This window comes from Mesoplodon mirus (genome assembly GCF_964341445.2).
Source record: "Mesoplodon mirus genome assembly, chromosome: X".
Lineage (NCBI taxonomy): Eukaryota > Metazoa > Chordata > Mammalia > Artiodactyla > Ziphiidae > Mesoplodon > Mesoplodon mirus.
Genome location: NC_138981.1, coordinates 23,649,435 through 23,669,655, shown reverse-complemented (window position 1 = coordinate 23,669,655; position 20,221 = coordinate 23,649,435).

Sequence of the window (20,221 nt, the reverse complement as noted above, 5' to 3'; positions counted from 1 at the left end):
CTTGTTGCATGAAGGACCATAGTACTATTTGTTATTCAGAAGCCAAATTCTTATAAAAGCCAGAATGTGTTATACTGTTGAAAGAGAAGTCAGGGATCTAGATTTTTTAATCTATATTATCAAAGACCAATTTCAGAGTAATTAGCAGAATAAGTCAGAAAGATGAATTGATTTTGAATATACTTGGGTCACATCCTACTAAATTTATTCCCCTTTAGTGGACTGGCAGTATAAATGATGGTTCAAATGATAGTTCAAGTTCATGTGACAGGACTAGTTGCAGTGAGCAGGGGCTCCTCTTTGTTGCAGTGTGTGGGCTTCTCGTTGTGGTGGCTTCTCTTGTTGCAGAGCATGGGCTCTAGGCGCGTGGGCTTCAGTAGTTGTGGCATGCAGGCTCAGTAGTTGTGGCACACGGGCTTAGTTGCTCTGCAGCACGTGGGATCTTCCCAAATCAGGGATCAAACCTGTGTTCCCTGCATTGGCAGGCAGATTCTTAACCACTGTGTCACCAGGGAAGCCCGACACTCTAGATTTTAAAACCCACATTGCGGGCTTCCCTGGTGGCGCAGTGGTTGGGAGTCCGCCTGCCAATCCAGGGGACACGGGTTTGTGCCCCAGTCCGGGAGGATCCCACATGCCGCGGAGCGGCTGGGCCCGTGAGCCATGGCCGCTGAGCCTGCGCGTCCGGAGCCTGTGCTCCACAACAGGAGAGGCCATAGTAGTGAGAGGCCCGCGTACTGCAAAAAAAAAAAAAAAAAACCCACATTGCATACTGCCAAAGTAGAACACACACTTTACACAGAACTTAATACACTGTGATTTCTTTCAATGAGTTTGTTGCGGTTGGAGTTGTTTTTGAAAGTGATCAGAGCCTATGGATTATAACTTAAAAGGCAAAAAATATTTTTCATAAATAATTTTAAAAAGCAGTAGGTCTTTTATCTGGAAGGTTCTTTGCTTGCTGCTTGGCCATGGCCACATTTAGAAATAAAAGGTTGGATTGAACTGCTCTCTGTAATAAAGATGAAAAAGGCATGTGAAGATTCAAGGGGAAAGAGGAGGAGGATAAGGGCAAGGGGTAAACCTCAGGAGAACAGTAAAGGACCCAGAAAGACTATACACAAGAAGGGTAGAAAGAAAGAAGCCTCGTCTGTCAGTAGGGGCTGGAAAATTCTGAGTTAAGACACAAGGGTAGTGATGGTTGCTTTTCAAAGTAAATGCTTACGCTGTACGTGACCTTACTTCATGAGCCACAAATCTTCATGACATGCTTGCTGTGAATGGCTTTGTGGAAGCCAGTGAAGGGACCCAGTTCTACATTAGGGTTGGCACAAAACCAAACAATGTCAGTCCTCTTGAACAAAGGCACAAAATGTACAGGAAGCATAGATTTGAAGACTCAGTCAGGATTTCTGAACTAAGGCCAGCACTCAGCTGCATCTTTGATTAAATCATCAACCTAGAGTCTAGAGACTTGAGCCAAAAGCCTACCTGAGATTGCTGCAGTGTTGAGCAGACACGAGGTGCCAGAGAGGAGAGGCTTATCAAAAGTGAGTTGTGATGGTGCTGGGAATATCATTCCAAAGTCAGAATCACACGGAATTGTAAGCCCTAAAACCCTCTGAACAAGAGGTGAAAAAATGTAAAATTAAAGGCAGATATGAGGTGAAGTGAAAACTTAAGTACCTGTACTATATCATTAACAACTCAATCAAATATATCAATGCTGCTTTGATTTTACAGTGACCAAGAAGCTCATGTCACAATGACATGGCCCTCATTATATAGATGAGTAAAAGTGAGCTTAATAAATAGACCAAGAGACTACTATTTATTTGTAAATATTAGGTTTTTTCCCCTAATTCTCAATTGATTATCCTCCCAAGTGATCATTTCCACAAGTCTATTTTTTTTTAGCTGTTATTTTTTTTAACATCTTTATTGGAGTATAATTGCTTTACAATGGTGTGTTAGTTTCTGCTGTATAACAAAGTGAATCAGCTATGTGTATACATATATCCCCATATCCCCTCCCTCTTGTGTCTCCCTTCCACCCTCCCTATCCCACCCCTCTAAGTGGTCACACAGTACCGAACTGATCTCCCTCTGCAATGCAGCTGCTTCCCACTAGTTATCTATTTTACATTTGGTAGTGTATATATGTCCATGCCACTCTCTCACTTCATCCCACCTTACCCTTCCCCCTCCCCATGTCCTCAAGTCCATTCTCTACATCTGCGTCTTTATTCCTGTCCTGCCTCAAGGTTCTTCAGAACCTTTTTTTTTTTTTTAGATTCCATATATACGTGTTAGCATACAGTATTTGTCTTTCTCTTTCTGACTTACTTCACTCTGTATGACAGACTCTAGGTCCATCCACCCCACTACAAATAACTCAATTTCTTTTCTTTTTATGGCTGAGTAATATTCCATTGTACATATGTGCCACATCTTCTTTATCCATTCATCTATCAATGGACACTTAAGTTGCTTCCATGTAAACAGAGCTGCAATGAACATTGTGGTACATGACTCACAAGTCTATTTTTATAAAACTCCATTTTACAGTACTCCAAATATGGTATTCATATTGTCTTCATAAGAATGTATAACCCCTGACTTTGGTCTTAAAAGAAAAAGAAAAAAACAATAAGATGGTAGAAAATTGCCACCAAAAAACATCCAATATACTATACCAAAAAAGTTTAAATAATAAATAAAAATGATTCTTGGGAAAAAAATTTTGTCCCTGTTTAAAAAGATTTTGCTTCTTTTTTCAATTAGCAGCACTTTTTCATTTAAAAGAAACGTATGTTACATTTTTGTTCAATAACTCTTCCTGATAACCAAATCAAATGGGAAATTGATCTCTATATGCATAATTTTCAGAGTCAATACCTACTCAGGAATAGTATTTCATTTGGCTTTAGACCACAGATACTTTTTTAGTGTGGTATCTCAGATTCTATTGCAGACTACTTTAATCAAAAATTAACAATAACAGCAAAAAAAGGCCTGAATGTTAAGAATCTTTTGATTTAGAATCTGTATTGGTTTCCTAAGGTTGCCATTAAAAGTAACCACAAACTGAGTCTTTTAAAGCAACAGAAATTTATTCTCACAGCTCTGGAGGCTAGAAGTCTGAAATAAAGGTGTGGGCAGGGTTGGTTCCTTCTGGAGACTCTGAGAAAGCGTGACATGCATCTTCCTAGCATCTGGTAGTTACCAGCAATCCTTGGTGTTCCTTGGCTTGTAGGCACATGACTTCAATCTCTGCTTCTGTCTTCACATGGCATTATCCTGTCTATATCTCTGTGAATCTGTGTGTCTTCTTCTCTTCTTATAAGGACATCAGTCACATTGGATGAGGTCCCATCCTAATCCAGTAAGACTTAATCTAACTAATTACATCTATAAAGACCCTATTTTCAGGAGCTCCCTGGTTGCCTAATGGTTAGGATTCCAGGCTTTCACTGTGGCGGCTCAGGTTCAAACCCTGGTCAGGGAACTGAGATCCCACAAGCCACACGACACAGCCAGGAAAAAAAAAAAAAAAAAGACCCTATTTCCAAATGGGGTCATATTCTGAGGCTCTGAGTGGACATGAACTTGGGGAGCACTCAAATCTTAGACTGTAAGCTTTTGGAGGGCACTCTCTATATGATTCAAATTTTAGTCTTCCAACACTTAGCCTGTATTGAATGAACACCAAGTAAAAGATGTGAAACCAATTACAAATTAATTAGTGCATACAAAAAAATGCACTAAAAATGTCTGAACTAAAGCAGCTTTTCCTACAATTGTAAATACTTTATGGATCTTTTTCACTATCTTAAGCATATAAATCATACATCAGTCTCTGGAAGCCCATTCCCCAAAAGTCAAGTTCTCCTGGGTCACAACATTAAGAGAATAACCAAGAGCTTCAATTATTCCTCATAACAAGATTTATTCTCCCAACAGCTCTCTCAAGTTCACCAGGACTTTAACAACACAACTGCAACCCACTGAGAGGTCACAGGGTCACTATTATACTACCCAAGGCAATCTACAGATTCAATGCAATCCCTATCAAATTACCAATGTCATTTTCTACAGAACTAGAACAAAATATTTTTAAATTTGTATGGAAACACAAAAGACCCCAAATAACTAAAACAATCTTAAGAAAGAACAACAGAGCTGGAGGAATCATGCTCCCTGACTTCAGACTATACTGAAAAGCTACAGTAATCAAAAGAGTATGATACTGGCACAAAAACAGACACATAGATCAATGGAACAGAATACAGAGCCCAGAAATAAACCCACGCACGTACGGTCAATTAATCTATGACAAAGGAGGCAAGAATATACAATGGAGAAAAGACAGTCTCTTCAATAAGTGGTGCTGAGAAAACTGGACAGCTACATGTAAAAGAATGAAATTAGAATATTCTTTAATACCATATACAAAAATAAACTCAAAATGGATTAAAGACTTAAATGTAAAACCAGATACTATAAAATTCCTAGATGAAAACATAGGCAGAACACTCTTTGACATAAATCGCAGCAATATTTTTTTGGATCCATCTCCTAGAGTAATGGAAATAAAACCAAAAATAAACAGATGGGACCTAATCACACTTACAAGCTTTTACACAGCAGAGGAAACCATAAACAAAAGGAAAAGACAACCTATGGATGGGGAGAAAATATTTGCAAATGATTAATCCTAACAAGGGATTAATTTCCAAAATATACAAAAAGCTTATATAGCTCAATATCAAAAAAACAACCCAATCAAAAATTTGGCAGAAGACCTAAATAGATATTTCTCCAAAGACGACATACAGATGGTCAACAAGTACATGAAAACATGCTCAACATCACTAATTATTAGAAAAATGCAAATCAAAACTACAATGAGGTATCACCTCACACTAATCAGAATGGACATCATCAAAAAGTCACAAATAATAAATTCTGGAAAGGGTGTGGAGAAAAGGGAACCCTCCCTACACTGTTGGTGGGAATGTAAACTTGTGCAGCCACTATGGAGAACAGTATGGAGGTTTCTTATAAAACTAAAAATAGAGTTATATGATCTAGCAATCCCACTCCTGGGTATATATCTGGAAAAGACAAAAACTCTAATTTGAAAAGACACATGCACCCCAATGTTCACTGCAGCACTGTTTATAATAGCCAAAACATGGAAGCAACACAACTGTCCATCGACAGATGAATGGATAAAGAAGATGTGTTATATATATATATAAATATACACACACACACACACACACAATGGAATATTACTCAGCCATAAAAAAGAGTGAAATATTGCCATTTGCAACAACATGCATGGATGTAGAGATTATCATACTAAGTGAAATAAGTCAGAGAAAGACAGATATCATATGGTATCATTTATATGTGGAATCTAAAAAAAATGATACAAATGAACTTATTTACAGAACAGAATTAGACTCACAGACATAGAAAACAAACTTATGATTACCAATGGAGAAAGGGGGGGAGGAATAAATTAGAATTTGGGATTAACATATACACACTACTATGTATAAAATAAATAAACAACAAGGACCTACTGTATAGCACAGGAAACGATATTCAATATCTCGTAATAACCTACAATAGAAAATAATCTGAAAAAGAATTTTATATATATATATATATGTATACGTGTGTGTGTGTGTATATATATATATATATACAAACACACACACACGTATACATATAGTAGTAAAATAATGTCATCACTAGGTACACCTCCATATCAATCTAAAATACTGCTTTTTCGGCTTCCCTGGTGGCGCAGTTGTTGAGACTCTGCCTGCTAATGCAGGGGACACGGGTTCGAGCCCTGGTCTGGGAAGATCCCACATGCCGCGGAGCAACTAGGCCCATGAGCCACAACTGCTGAGCCTGCGCGTCCGGAGCCTGTGCTCCGCAACAGGAGAGGCCGCGATGGTGAGAGGCCCACGTGCCGCGATGAGGAGTGGCCACCACTTGCCGCAACTGGAGAAAGCCCTCGCTCAGAAACGAAGACACAACACAGCAAAATAAATAAATTAATTAATAAAAAAATTAAAAATAAAATAAAATAAAATACTGCTTTCTTCAGTGGGAGTTATGATTATTAAAAAAAACAAAGGAGATGGTCCATAAAGCCTACCTCAGGGACTTCCCTGGTGATCCAGTGGTTAAGACTCCACGCTCCCAATGCAGGGGGCCTGGGTTTGATCCCTGGTCAGGGAACTAGATCCCACATGCCACAACTAAAATAGCCCGCATGCCACAATGAAGATCCCGCAAGCGGCAACGAAGATCCTGCGTGCCGCAAATAAGACCTGGCGCAGCCAAATAATTAAATTAAAAAAAAAAAAAAAGAAAAACGCCTACCTCAGGATGTGGTCTTGGCCTACCTTCCCAATTCCCTAGGTCATATGACCCATATGGTCAGATATCACCAAGGACCACTGGATATAACCATTAAATTTCTCCCCTGAAAATAAAATCTCTGCTCCGTTGTTCTTTTCATTCATCCTTTCCTTTTTGAGCTCTCAAAGTCTTCTATCCAGAAAATCTTACTAGATCTCTTTTATACCCTTATATTGTTTCTTACTTGCCCAAATCTAGTTTATATGCCTAAACACTCCAAGCAATGAACACCTTATTTAAACACAGAAGCTATGTGGTAGGAAAAAATAGTAGATTTGACGATCAGATAACCTGATGCTCTGGTACAGCTTCTACCACTAAGTGAAACACCCTAGGTTTTAATCTCCTTCAAAACTGAAATTTATGTTCTTAGGGGATGCATGCTAAAGTATTTAGGAATGAAGTTTTACTGCACCTTCAAGTTATTTTCAACTGGTTCAGTCAAAAACATAGGCAGATAGATAGGTAGGTAGGTAGATAGATAGATATAACACTAATAAGGCAAAATGGAGATTGTTGGATCTAGAATCTAGATGTATGGGATATATAGGTGTTAACTGTACTAGTCTTTCAACTTCTCTGTATATATGAAAAGGCTGATAAGGAAAACTGGGGGGGGGGGGAATGAAGCTGAAATAAAGTTAAACTCTTCAATTTCCAAATTCCGTGACTGCATTATCTAAATTATACCTCATCAACGACCCTCCCAAACTATCTCCCATCTGGATTTCTCCATTTGTACCAATGTCACCTCATTATCTTACAACTGAGGTCTGACATGCTGGAGTACTCTTTGATTCCTCTCTTTCCTTCTGGCCTCATATTCACTAGTCTGAAGCCTACTGAGTCTCCCTTTCAAATGTCTTGTGTATTTCACTAACTTTTCATTCCCACTGGCATCGCCTTCAGTCTGCCCTGGTCTTTTTCAGCATCCTACTTCCTGATTTGACTTCCCTATCAACTGTGCTAACACCAATTTTATCATGTCACTTCCATGTTCTATCTACTTCTTAAATGTTGTCTCCCACTATTCCTATATACAAGACCCAGACATCAGACAAATAAGCCCATTCCTCATTACATCCTGTGTTTGTGCTTTTGTTCACACAGCTCTCCTACCTGAAATCATCTTTTCCTCCTTGTTGTAATTATTCAAGCTCTATCAGCTGGCCCTTAGTGTGTATAATGTTGCTCTATACATAAACATCCTTTCATCTCCATCTCTAGCCTTGACCCTTATTACACCCAAAGACTCCCTAAGAATGTAACCTCCATGAGGGCAGAAACCTTGCCTGTCTTGGTCACTAATTTATCTCCAGCATATAATAAAGACAGAATATTATTTGGGGAATAAATTAATACTGTGTTCCCAGAAATGCCCATTTAGTTAATTTTACATTTTATGTTGTGATATTTATCACATATGCACACACAATTCTTTCCCACCAAAAAAGAAAACCGAAATATTTTTAAAAGACCTTGTGTTAGGGTTCTTCAGAGAAACAGGACCAAGAGAATACATAGAGATATATCGAAGGAGATTTACTATGAGGAATTGTCTCAAGTGACTATAGAGCACTGAGCTGAGACAGCTATCTGCTGGCTGAAAGCTGGAGGCCCAGGAAAGCTGGAGGCATATTTCCAGTCCAAACTTGAAGGCCTGACAACCAGGAGCGCTGATACCCAAGGGCAGGAGAAGATGATGTCCCAGCTTGAGCAGAGAGGTCAAATTCGCCCTTCCTCCACCTTTTTGTTCTATTTAGGTCCTCAATGGATGGGATGACGCCCACCTGCACTGGTGAGGGAATCTTCTTTGCTCATTCTACCAATCCAAATCCTAGTAAATCTGGAAACACCCTCATGGACACACCCAGAGATAATCTTTTACTGGCAATCTGGGCATCCGTTAGCTGAATCAAGCTGACACATAAAATTAACCATCAGAGATCTCCACAATTGTCAGGAAAGCATAGGAAAGAGAAAGAATAACTGTCTGAGGTATGAGAGGTACTGTAGGTCCTCTCCCCTAAAAAGCAAATTTTGGGGTAATGCGGCCAAAATGCACACAGATATATAAACACACAGTGTTTATATACGCATATGGAAAAAAAAGCATATGGAAAAATTCCAACTGTTAGTGCCGTAAAGACAAGGTCCAGGGGGTAATATCTGTTGATGACTATGACAGTGAACATTATGTTTCCTCACCTAGAGCCCCACATCTAACCTTCATTACTGAGTCTCTCAAAGGCCACCTGTGTCAGCTCCTCCATGCCTGACTCTGGAACCAATCCCACTATGTGGAGGACATGGGGCACCTAAGAGCGCCTAGCTGAGGACCCCACTGATTCAAAATCAAGATGTTCTCACTGTTGGCCACACTCCTACCCTTGTTCCCACTTCCTAGAAAAAATTGTTCCTGTCTTCTCTCTCAGCTTTCCTAGCTCTTCTTTATCTCATCTGGATTTCAGACATTAAAATGCTCAAAAGAAGTCTCTGTTTAATAGAAGAAAGCCAGGATCAAGGTGTGAAAAGCAAGTTTAATAACCCATCTCGGTGCCTGAAAGTCCTGGCCCTGAACATCAGAATCCCAGGAGCCCTTGAACTTGAAACTTTGACTAATTAAACAATGATATTCATGGGTCTGTTCTCCTCTGCCTTCTCTATCCTCTGTTATTAGATGTGTATGCACACGCACGCGTGCGCACACACACACACACACACACACACACAGAATTTTCAGACCTCATATTCTGACTGAGACTCAGGCTTATATCACTTGTAGCTCAGTACAAAAACCAATACCCAGACCTGCCTTCATGGTTAGTCACCCGTTACGAACCACAGCTTCATCACCTCTCTCCTGGTGATCATACTCGCATCACATTCAATTAAATCCCCTTCCTTCCATTCCCCCGCCTCAAAGTGCTTTATTTTTATTTTTTATTTTTTTTTGCGGTATGCAGGCCTCTCACTGTTGTGGCCTCTCCCGTTGCGGAGCACAGGCTCCGGACGCGCAGGCTCAGCAGCCATGGCTCACGGGCCCAGCCGCTCCGCGGCATGTGGGATCCTCCCGGACCGAGGCATGAACCCGTGTCCCCTGCATCGGCAGGCGGACTCTCAACCACTATGCCACCAGGGAAGTCCTCAAAGTGCTTTTACTGGATGTCTCCCCTTCTACCTTTTATTGGGAGGGAAAATGAAAATCATCCTGTTAAACAGAATTTCTGCCTCAGTCCTAGAAACATAATTCAAAATATTGGCTCTAGGTTGAATTAATGTCATTTATACACAATAAGTTTCTGCATGCTCCTTTTTGTTCCAACTGCCAGGAGAGCCAATTCTGCTTAGGGAAATATTTCATCTCCATGAATTATGTGTGGGCATTGGGCTGTCAAAAAAGATAACATTATCAAATACATTGTTTCCTCTGGAGCCTTCGCTTTGAGAAACTTTAGAAATACACTTTCTCCCATGTATTATAATCTGCTCATTTCTTGTGCCTGACATTATTTACTTCTCCTGCTTTCTTCAGTAAGATTCTGTTTTAACCTTCTGTGTCCTACCTTTCATGGTGCTCAAATCTGTAAACTCCATCAAGTAGATGGAGTGTAAATATTAAATTCAGGACATTATGTTAACCTGAAAGGTTAACAAACTGAAAGGTTATTTTAATTACAGATTCATCATTGCAGCTAGATTAAGAGACCGAGGTAAAGTTAAATATGTGAAAGGAACATCAACCCCAAACTGCCTATTACAAAAGAATGTATAGGTCACAAAGAACGTGTGTGTCATGTCACAGTGAAATTGCCTTGGGGAAAATTAATGGTGAATAATTCAGAATAAATGTAGTCAGAAATGTATTTAAAATGTTTCCATAAAATTTCATTTATGTCTCAATCATAGTGCCTTCCGTAAACTCCTGAGGCTCTTGAAAAATAACTCAGACCAGCATGAGCTCAATAGCGAATTTTAAAACAGTTTGTGTTAGCTTCATTTTAAATTCAGCTAGACAAAGAAATGGAAAATTCATATAAATTTAAAGAAAAAATAATCAAGGCACAATTTAGTACTAACCATGACACTTTTCTGCAGTCAATAGCGCTGGTGATATTTGTATTATGCTTTCAATCCAAAGCCTAAAAATTGTCATGATCATTAGAAGCTAGCTATTTCTATAGCGAGTACACTTGTAGCTACTTGAAAGACAGAACTCATACACTGCTTCATGTAAAATATAATTCACGATGGGAAGATGGTTTCAGCAAACCCAGCCACTTAAATTTCTGCATTCTTTCCCAATCTTTCAAAATATTTACCACCCACTACGCGACCCGATTTCTTTAGTGTTTACTTTTAGACATATCAGTGTTTTAAAGTACGTGATCTTTTTTTTTTTTTTTTTTTTTGGGGGGGGGTGGTTTGCGTTACGCAGGCCTCTCACTGTTGTGGCCTCTCCCGTTGCGGGGCACAGGCTCCAGACGCGCAGGCTCAGCGGCCATGGCTCACGGGCCCAGCCGCTCCGCGGCATGTGGGATCCTCCCTGACCGGGGCACGAACCCGCGTCCCCTGCATCGGCAGGCGGACTCTCAACCACTGCGCCACCAGGGAAGCCCTAAAGTACGTGATCTTTTTAAAGGAGAAAAAGAAGACTAGAAAAGGACAGCAAGCTGTCTAAGCTTGCCCTTAAATCATGTGAAATAGGAAAAGAACCAAGATGCAAGAGTTTTAGAATAGCTGGCTTTATCTGAGTTACCCCTAGAGAACACTTCAGAAAAGTGGGGGAGGGGCTTCCCTGGTGGTGCAGTAGTTAAGAATCCTCCTGCCAATGCAGGGGACACGGGTTCGAGCCCTGGTCCGGGAAGATCCCACATGCCGTGGAGCAACTAAGCCCATGTGCCACAACTACTGAGCCTGTGCTCTAGAGCCCATGAGCCACAACTATTGAGCCCGAGTGCTGCAACTACTGAAGCCTGAGCGCCTAGAGCCTGTGCTCCACAACAAGAGAAGCCACTGCAACGGGAAGCCCACGCACTGCAACGAAGAGTAGCCCCTGCTCGCCGCAACTAGAGAAAGCCCACATGCAGCAACAAAAACCCAACGTAGCCAAACATAAAAATTAATTAATTAATTAAAAAAATAAAGAAAAGAAAAGTGGGGGAAGTGGGGTCTCTGCTAAGCCTTTCAAGTGCATCTCTCCTTGAGGTGATGATGTCATTGGAATGCACAGGCTTGTTTGGAGTCCAAAGGGGTCTTGTGACATGTCAAACTATTAAAGAAATATCCTTTATTTCCAAACTAAATGAGACATTTAAGAGTAGGTCTATTTTTCTTAATATATATTGAAGTTGTTTACATTGTCTTTATATTTACTGAAGTTGCTCTTCACGTAGTTCAAAGGCTCATACAGTTCTCTCTACAGTTCTCTACGGTTCTCTCATTACAAAGAAGCAATAGTCCTCTCCTCCCACTACATTTCACAGGCCATAGAAACAAGCACTTTCAACAACTGTAGCTGGGTTTTGTAAAAAAAATTAACTCCATAAGCCTAAATAACATGCTTATTTTGCTACTTCTAGATACTTTCATCATTTTACATGTTATTTACTGATATCCCCCTATGCAAACTAAGGATTTGCACCCTACCTCCTCCAAGATGTAAATCACACTTAACACTTCTACAGCATAATTTTGGTTGTATCAATAATCAGTATTTTTGCATGACTTGTAAATGATTTTCATAGATGAATCATAGACTGCATTACGGTTACTATTCCTTTCTTGCACAACTTTGTTTCTCCTTGGAGTTAAATGGATTGCTCCTTTTCTTAGTTTTCTACATACTAATTATCAATTTACCCCCAAAACTCTCCCTTAGTTGTGTAAAATTCCTCTCAATGTGGTCAATCACTTTAGCTACTTATCAGTTTCTTTTATTTGGAGACATAGCTCTAGAAGCTTCTAAGTGCCCCAATCTGGATTGGATTCTCTCTAGGCATACTGCATGTCTGTGTCCCTGGGGTTCTCTTCAGCTCTCTCATGTTGGATCTCACATATAGTCCACATTCTATGTCTATTCCCTTATACTGTGAAGTCCTGTCTCCCAACTTTCTGAGAAAGTCCGCATGAGAAGGAAATATGAGGCCCAGGCTGTCTGAACATACTTTTATAATGAACTCACATTTAATTGACTGCTTGGTGTATTTTAGGCTTACACTCCCTTTCCCTCTGTACACCTAAAAGAAACAGGTATTGCCAGATATCTCTCCATCAAAGATGGGTTTATTCGGCAACAGCAGAGAATAGCAATTTGGAGTCTGCAACTACGGCGAGCCACACCCAAGTCCCTACATAGCGGCGAGCCACACCCAAGTCCCTACATAGCAAAGGCAGGAGGATGCTTCTATGGAGAGGAAAACGAAGTTGGGAAGGCGCTAGTAAACAAAGAGTCCAGGACTTTTCATTGGCTGAGTCCTTGCCAGGAAAGGAGTCTTTCTTCTTTCCACTGGGCTCTACTACAGTTGCAGGGCCTGAGAGCTCCCCCTTCTGGTCTCCAATCTCTATTTAATTGATGTTTCTGTTTATTAATTTTTTTACACCTCTAAAGTTTGAAGGCATGACTTCTACCTTCCAGTATTGCTGTTGAAAACTGAGGAAATTATGGTTACTGATTCTTTGTAAGTAATTTGCTTTTATCTCTTTCTGTACTTTTAGAATTCTCTTTGTCTCTCATGTTCTGAAATGTTCTTCCATGTGAGTCTAATTGCAACCACTGACCTAGGTACTACGTGAGCTCTTTCAAATTAGGAACTTATGCCCTGAGACATATTTTTGAGTTACTTATCTAATGAATATCTTATCTGCTATTCTCCATTTTCTCTTTCTGAACTTTTATTACTTGGATAATGGACATCCTAGACTGGACAAGAAATTTTCTTATCTCTTCATCTCCCAAATTCCTTCACTTAATCTTTTTGGCCTCCTTTCCCAAAGATTTCCTCAACTTTAATCTTGGAATCCTTCTATTTATATGTCAACAATTGTATAATTACAATGTGTCAGACACTATTCTAATTGCTAGAGATACAGTCGTTGAAGAAAGCAGATGCAAAAATTCCTGCCTGTGGAGCTGACAATCTGTTGTTTTTATATTCTATTATCCTAGACAAACAGAATAAGTAAGATATACAGGATATTAGACAAACAATAAACAAGATAAGTAAAGTAGCTTTTGTTTTCTTCCCTCTTTTACATGTGAGGAAAATAAGGCACAGGGAGATTTAAAAGGATGTTAAATTGAAGAATAAAGCAATAAAATGGCACAAAACCAGACACAGAAATCAGTGAAACAGAATAGAGAGCCTGGAAGTAAATCCACACACCTACAGTCAATTAATCTTCAACCAAGGAGGCAAGAATATACAATGGAGAAAAGACAGTCTCTTCAGCAAGTGGTGTTGGGAAAGATGGACAGCTACATGTAAATCAATGAAGTTAGAACACTCCCACACACCATATACAAAAATAAACTCAAAATGGCTTAAATACCTAAATGTAAGACATGACACAGGAACCTGCTTCAAGATGGTGGAGCAGTAAGACGTGAAGATCACCTTCCTCCCCACAAATACATTAAAAATACATCTATATGTGGAACAACTCCTATAGAAAACCTACTGAACACTGGCAGAAGACCTCAGACTTCCCAAAAGGCAAGAAAATCCCCAGAGACTGGGGTAGGGCAAGTGCTCATGAACATTCTGCAGGACAGATCATATCTTGGGTCATAAATCAAGCCTTGGTAAACTTAAGAAAATTGAAATCGTATCAAGTATCTTTTCTAACCACAACACTATGAGACTAGATATCAATTACAGGAAAAAAAGGTGTCAAAAATACAAACACATGGAGGATAAATAATATGCTACTAACTAACCAAGAGAACACTGAAGAAATAAAAGAGGAAATAAAAAAATACCTAGAAACAAATGATAATGAAAACATGATGACCCAAAACCTGTGGGATGCAGCAAAAGCAGTTCTAAGAGGGAAGTTTATAGCAATACAATCCAACCTCAAGAAACAAGAAAAATCTCAAATAAACAACCTAATCTTACACCTAAAGCAATTAGAGAAAGAAGAAGAACAACAACAAAAACCCAAAGTTAGCAGAAGGAAAGAAATCATAAAGATCAGATCAGAAATAAATGAAGAAGAAATGAAGGAAATGATAGGAAAGATCAATAAAACTAAAAGCTGGTTCTTTGAGAAGATAAACAAAATTGATAAACCATTAGCCAGACTCATCAAGAAAAAAAGGGAGAAGACTCAAATCAATAGAATTAGAAATGAAAAAGAAGTAACAACTGACACTGCAGAAATACAAAAGATCATGACAGATTACTACAAGCAACTCTATGCCAATAAAATGGACAACCTGGAAGAAATGGACAAATTCGTAGAAATGCACAACCTGCCAAGACTGAACCAGGAAGAAATAGAAAATATGAACAGACCAATCACAAGCACTGAAATTGAAACTGTGATTAAAAATCTTCCAACAAACAGAAGTCCAGGACCAGACAGCTTCACAGGTGAATTCTATCAAACATTTAGAGAAGAGCTAACACCTATCCTTCTCAAACTCTTCCAAAATATAGCAGAGGGAGGAACACTCCCAAACTCATTCTACGAGGCCACCATCACCCTGATATCAAAACCAGACACAAATGTCACAAAAAAACTACAGGCCAATATCACTGATGAACATAGATGCAAAAATCCTGAACAAACTACTAGCAAACAGAATCCAACAGCACATTAAAAGGATCATACACCATGATCAAGTGGGGTTTATCCCAGGAATGCAAGGATTTTTCAATTTATGCAAATCAATCAATGTGATATACCATATTAACTGAAGGATAAAAAACATCTGAAAATCTCAATAGATGCAGAAAAAGATTTCAACAAAATTCAACACTCATTTATGATAAAAACTCTCCAGAAAGTAGGCTTGGAGGGAACCTACCTCAACATAATAAAGGCCATATATGACAAACCCACAGCCAACATCATTCTCAATGGTGAAAAACTGAAACCATTTCCACTAAGATCAGTAACAAGACAAGGTTGTCCACTCTCACTACTATTATTCAACATAGTCCATCAATAGATGAATGGGTAAAGAAGATGTGGTATGAATGTGTGTGTGTGTGTGTGTAAATAAAATGGAATATTACTCAGCCATAAAAAATGAAATATTGCCATTTGCAGCAACATGGATGGGCCTAGAAATTATCACACTAAGTGAAGTAAGTCAGGCAGAGCAAGACAGATATTGTATATCACTTATATGTGGAATCTAAAAAAATAATACAAATCAATGTATTTACAAACCAGAAACAAACTCACAGACATAGAAAACAAATTTATGGTTACCAAAGGGGAAAGGAGAGGGGGAGGGATAAATTAGGAGTTTGGGATTAACATATACACACTACTATATATAAAATAAACAAAAAGGAGCTACTGTATAGCACAGGGAAGTTCCATATCTTGTAACAACCTATAATGGATAAGAATCTGAAGTTATACATCTGAAGCTAACACAATAATGTAAATCAACTATAGTTTAATAAATAAAATAAAATAAAAATAAAAAATAATAAAGCAAGAAGAAAGGAAAATAAGGATTGGGAAAGGTTGAAATTTTACATCTGTTGGTCAGGAATGGTCTCCCTGAAAAGGTAAAATTTGGTTAAATATCTTCAGAAAGTGAGGGAACAAGGCTTACACGCCTCTGGTGGAGGGGCACTCCAAGGAGAGATAAGAGACAGAGTCAATGCCACAAGGAAGAAATGGTCCCCATGTCTGAGGAAGAGCAAGGACTCCAGTGTGAATGGAGTGGAATGAGTGAGGGGCAGATAAGGTTAGAGAGGAAATTCTGGAGCAGGCAAGTTGGGTAGATCGTGTAGAGCCCTGTAGATCTAAGAACTTCGACTGTTACTCCCGGGTATATGAGAAGTCATTTTCTCAGGATCAGTCTGGTTGTTCTGTTGAGGATAAACTCTAAGTTTCCCTTCTGGTAATGGTGCACTAGACAATTTAGCAACACACCCCACCCCCAGGCCCTCTGTTTTACCTCCCCTGAAAATAAAACCTCAAAATTATATCAGGGTAGAAGAGGGGATTTGGGAATCTAATTGCTTCTCTAAACACAACTGCATCCAAACCTCCAATTTTCAACCTCTCCTTCACCCTTCACTTTCAGAGGTGGCACCATTCCATGAGACCTTTTGGAGTCCCCAGGTGTATATCTGTTTCTCAACCTCCCCCTCTGTCAAGTAAGGGTTCCACTCAGCTCTCAGACCAACTAAGTCAGTTACGAAGCATCCTGCTTTTCAGCTGCCAACATTTTGTTGTATTCATCTTCTAGGCTATTCTCTTTGTCCTTGTGGTTTCACCTTACTTTTAGCTCTTTACTCTCATTTTTAGGGATGTCAGGGGGACAAAAAAATAAAGACATGTTCACTCTGCCATTTTAAACAAAAGTTGAAATATAGCAATTCTGCACTTTAAAAAAAGTTTCAGGGCTTCCCTGGTGGCGCAGTGGTTAAGAATCTGCCTGCCAATGCAGGGGACACGGGTTTGAGCCCTGGTCCGGGAAGATCCCACATGCCGCGGAGCAACTAAGCCCGTGCACAACTCCTGAGCCTGCGCTCTAGAGCCCGCAAGCCACAACTACTGAAGCCTGCGCGCCTAGAGCCTGTGCTCTGCAACAAGAGAAGCCATTGCAGTGAGAAACCCACACACCGCAACCAAGAGTAGCCCCCGCTTGGCGCAACTAGAGAAAGGCCCATGCGCAGCAACGAAGACCCAACACAGCCAAAAATAAATAAATAAATTTATTTTTTTAAAAAAAGAAAGAAAGAAATTGCCACAGCCACTCCAGCCTTCCGCAACCACTTCCTTGGTCAGTCATCAACATCAAGGCAGCACCCTCCACCAGCAAAAAGATTACGAAGGCTCAGATGATGCTTAGCATTTTTTAGCAATAAAGTATTTTTAAATTAAGATATGTAAATTTTTTTAGACATAATGCTATTACACACTTTGAAGACTACAGTTTAGTGTAAACATAACTTTCATATGCACTGGGAAACCAAAATATTCGCGTGACTCACTTTATTGCCATATTCACTTTATTGCAGGTGGTCGGGAACCGAACCTGCAGTATCTTCGAGGTCTGCCTATACTGTACTCACGTGCCTGGATTTCACTAACGCTCCCTCAACGTCCTGCCAGTTTCCACCCATTGCCTAGTTCCAAAGCCATTCCCATGTTTAAGTTTTTGTTATGGGAGCACCCTACTTCCAGATATCAAAATCTATACTATTTATCTATTGCTATGTAAAAAAACTTAGGAGTTTAAAACAATAAACTTTATTATCTTAACCAGTTTCTGTGGGTCAGAAATCTGGGTGCAGCTTAGCTAGGTGGTTCTAGCTCAAGGTCTTTCATTAGGATGTTGGCCAAAGCTGCTGTCATCAGAAGACTTGACTAGGGCTGGAAGATGTGCTTCCAAAGTTCCTCATTCACGCCCCTGATGGCTTAAGTATCCTCATGATATGAGGGCTGGCTTCCCCAGAGCTAGTGATCCGGGAGAAAGGGCAAGACAGAAGTTAACATGTTGTCTATGACCTAGCTTTAGAAGTCACACTTGGCCATTTCTACAATATTCTCTTGGATACACAGATCAACCTTATTCAGTGTGGAGATAAGAATCCATTAAGGGCCATCTCAGAGGCTGGCCACCATACTGTAGTTCTCAGTTCATTTATGCCTTATAGTAACTTTAAAGAATAGTTTAATATAGGTCTATATTTCTTTATCCCCAATTGCAAAATCCATCAGGCCCTGAAAACAATTTTTTTCCTTATAACTCTATTGCCGGACAAACTTTACCCCCCCCCCACTGCATTCATCTGCCAGCGAAACCTCATCTAAACGGATAAGAGGCTAATTATAGTCTCTACTTATCCCACTTGGTGCAAACATTTCTACATTTTACTGTATAAATGCATTTGATTTAGGTGGTGTGATCCCAAACTCTCCTGGAGTGTTAGGTAATATAACATATCTGAACCATATTATTTTTCTAAACTCTAAAAAAATTAGGAAGTCTAAAAGATATCTGGCTCCAAAGGTTTGGGATAAAGTTTAACTTAATAGAAAGGAATGCTCATCTGTTTGGCTTTACTACTGAGTTTATGAAAACTCTTCTGATGCTAGAGGCCATATGTAACTTGTTATAATTCTCCTGGAGACATCAACACACAAATGCAGGGAAAGTGTCCAAGAAGAAACAACTCACCTCCTAATTGGTAGCTGAAGAAACTACACCTTGGAAATGGGAACCAACACCCTCCCGCTCTCCACTCTCTCTTTCCATAACCATTGTCTATAGTCCTTTGTTTCTTTCTGCGGTTTTCTTTCTCTTTCACCTACACAGTTTTGTTCCTCTATGTCACCTGCCATTCTTTCCTTGACGTTTCCAAAATACAATTACTCCCCCAGAAAGTGTTAACAAAACAAAACAAAATGTATGTGTAGCACCAATAACTAGCACACGTGCATATCTGACTGCCTGATCCATAGCAAAGGATTCATATTAAGTGACAGCTTCTCACTTGAACCACCCAAGTTCCTCCATTTCTATGCCTGAGGGCTTATCCAGTGACGGAGCTCGGGCAGCCTGGCAGCACCAGGGATTTAACATCTTCAACCAGTGAGGAATAGGGTGGATAAACCTTCTAGCTTCCCCAACACCTAGTAGAGCCATCTCTTTTTTCTCACTTACTCCAAGTCAGCTGCAGGACCAGGCAACTCCTCAGGGCAGCTGTCCCCCACGAGGTGACCTCCATCACATCTCCACATAACACGTGCCTCCATAGGCACCAACTATACCTTCCCAGGTATAGTTGAGTTCTGCGCCAACAAGCAACACTTTAATGCTCCCACAAGGTGACGGACATCCCTGCTGCTCACGTTTTATTAGCCAGAGCATGTCATGTGGCCACACCTAACTTCAAGGTTACGAGAGATGAAATCCTGCCATGTTTCCCACAGGAGAGGGGAATGAGATGTTGGGGAACAGAAGCAATGCCAGCCATGTGTACTGTGAGCCTCCCTTTGCCAATTGCTTTTTTTCTCCACATGCTTTTGAGATTTGTCCACGTTAGTGCACGCAGGTTAAGTTAGTCCATTCTCGTTGTCCAGTATTGTACAACAATGACTCTATCATAATCTATTTTTGCTACTGATGGTTATTCCATTTAGGTTATTTCCAATTTTCTGTTCAAACAAACAATACTGCTAAGAATATTTTATATGTGTAACACGGATTTCTCTAGGTTGCTGTTCTAATTTAAATGCTATTTTACAAGGAGGCCATGCTGAGTTGTAGGGAGGGGTCAAGAAAAGCCTGAACCACTTGGTATACAGGCTTATCATGGAAAGCTCAGAGCTGTATAGAAATCTAAGCCAACACCACCTATACTGTCTATTCATGTTTGTTCGAAAGAAATAAAGTGATATTTTCAGAGTGCTTTTCTTTCTTCACTGAACATAACAGAACAAAAAGCCAAGGTTGTTGACAATGCATCATTTAGCTAACAAATGCCAAAATCAGATACTCTAGTAATTTTCTGCAACCTATTCAAACTCTATTGAAAATTATGAGAGCAACTGCAATTTAATATTACTAATA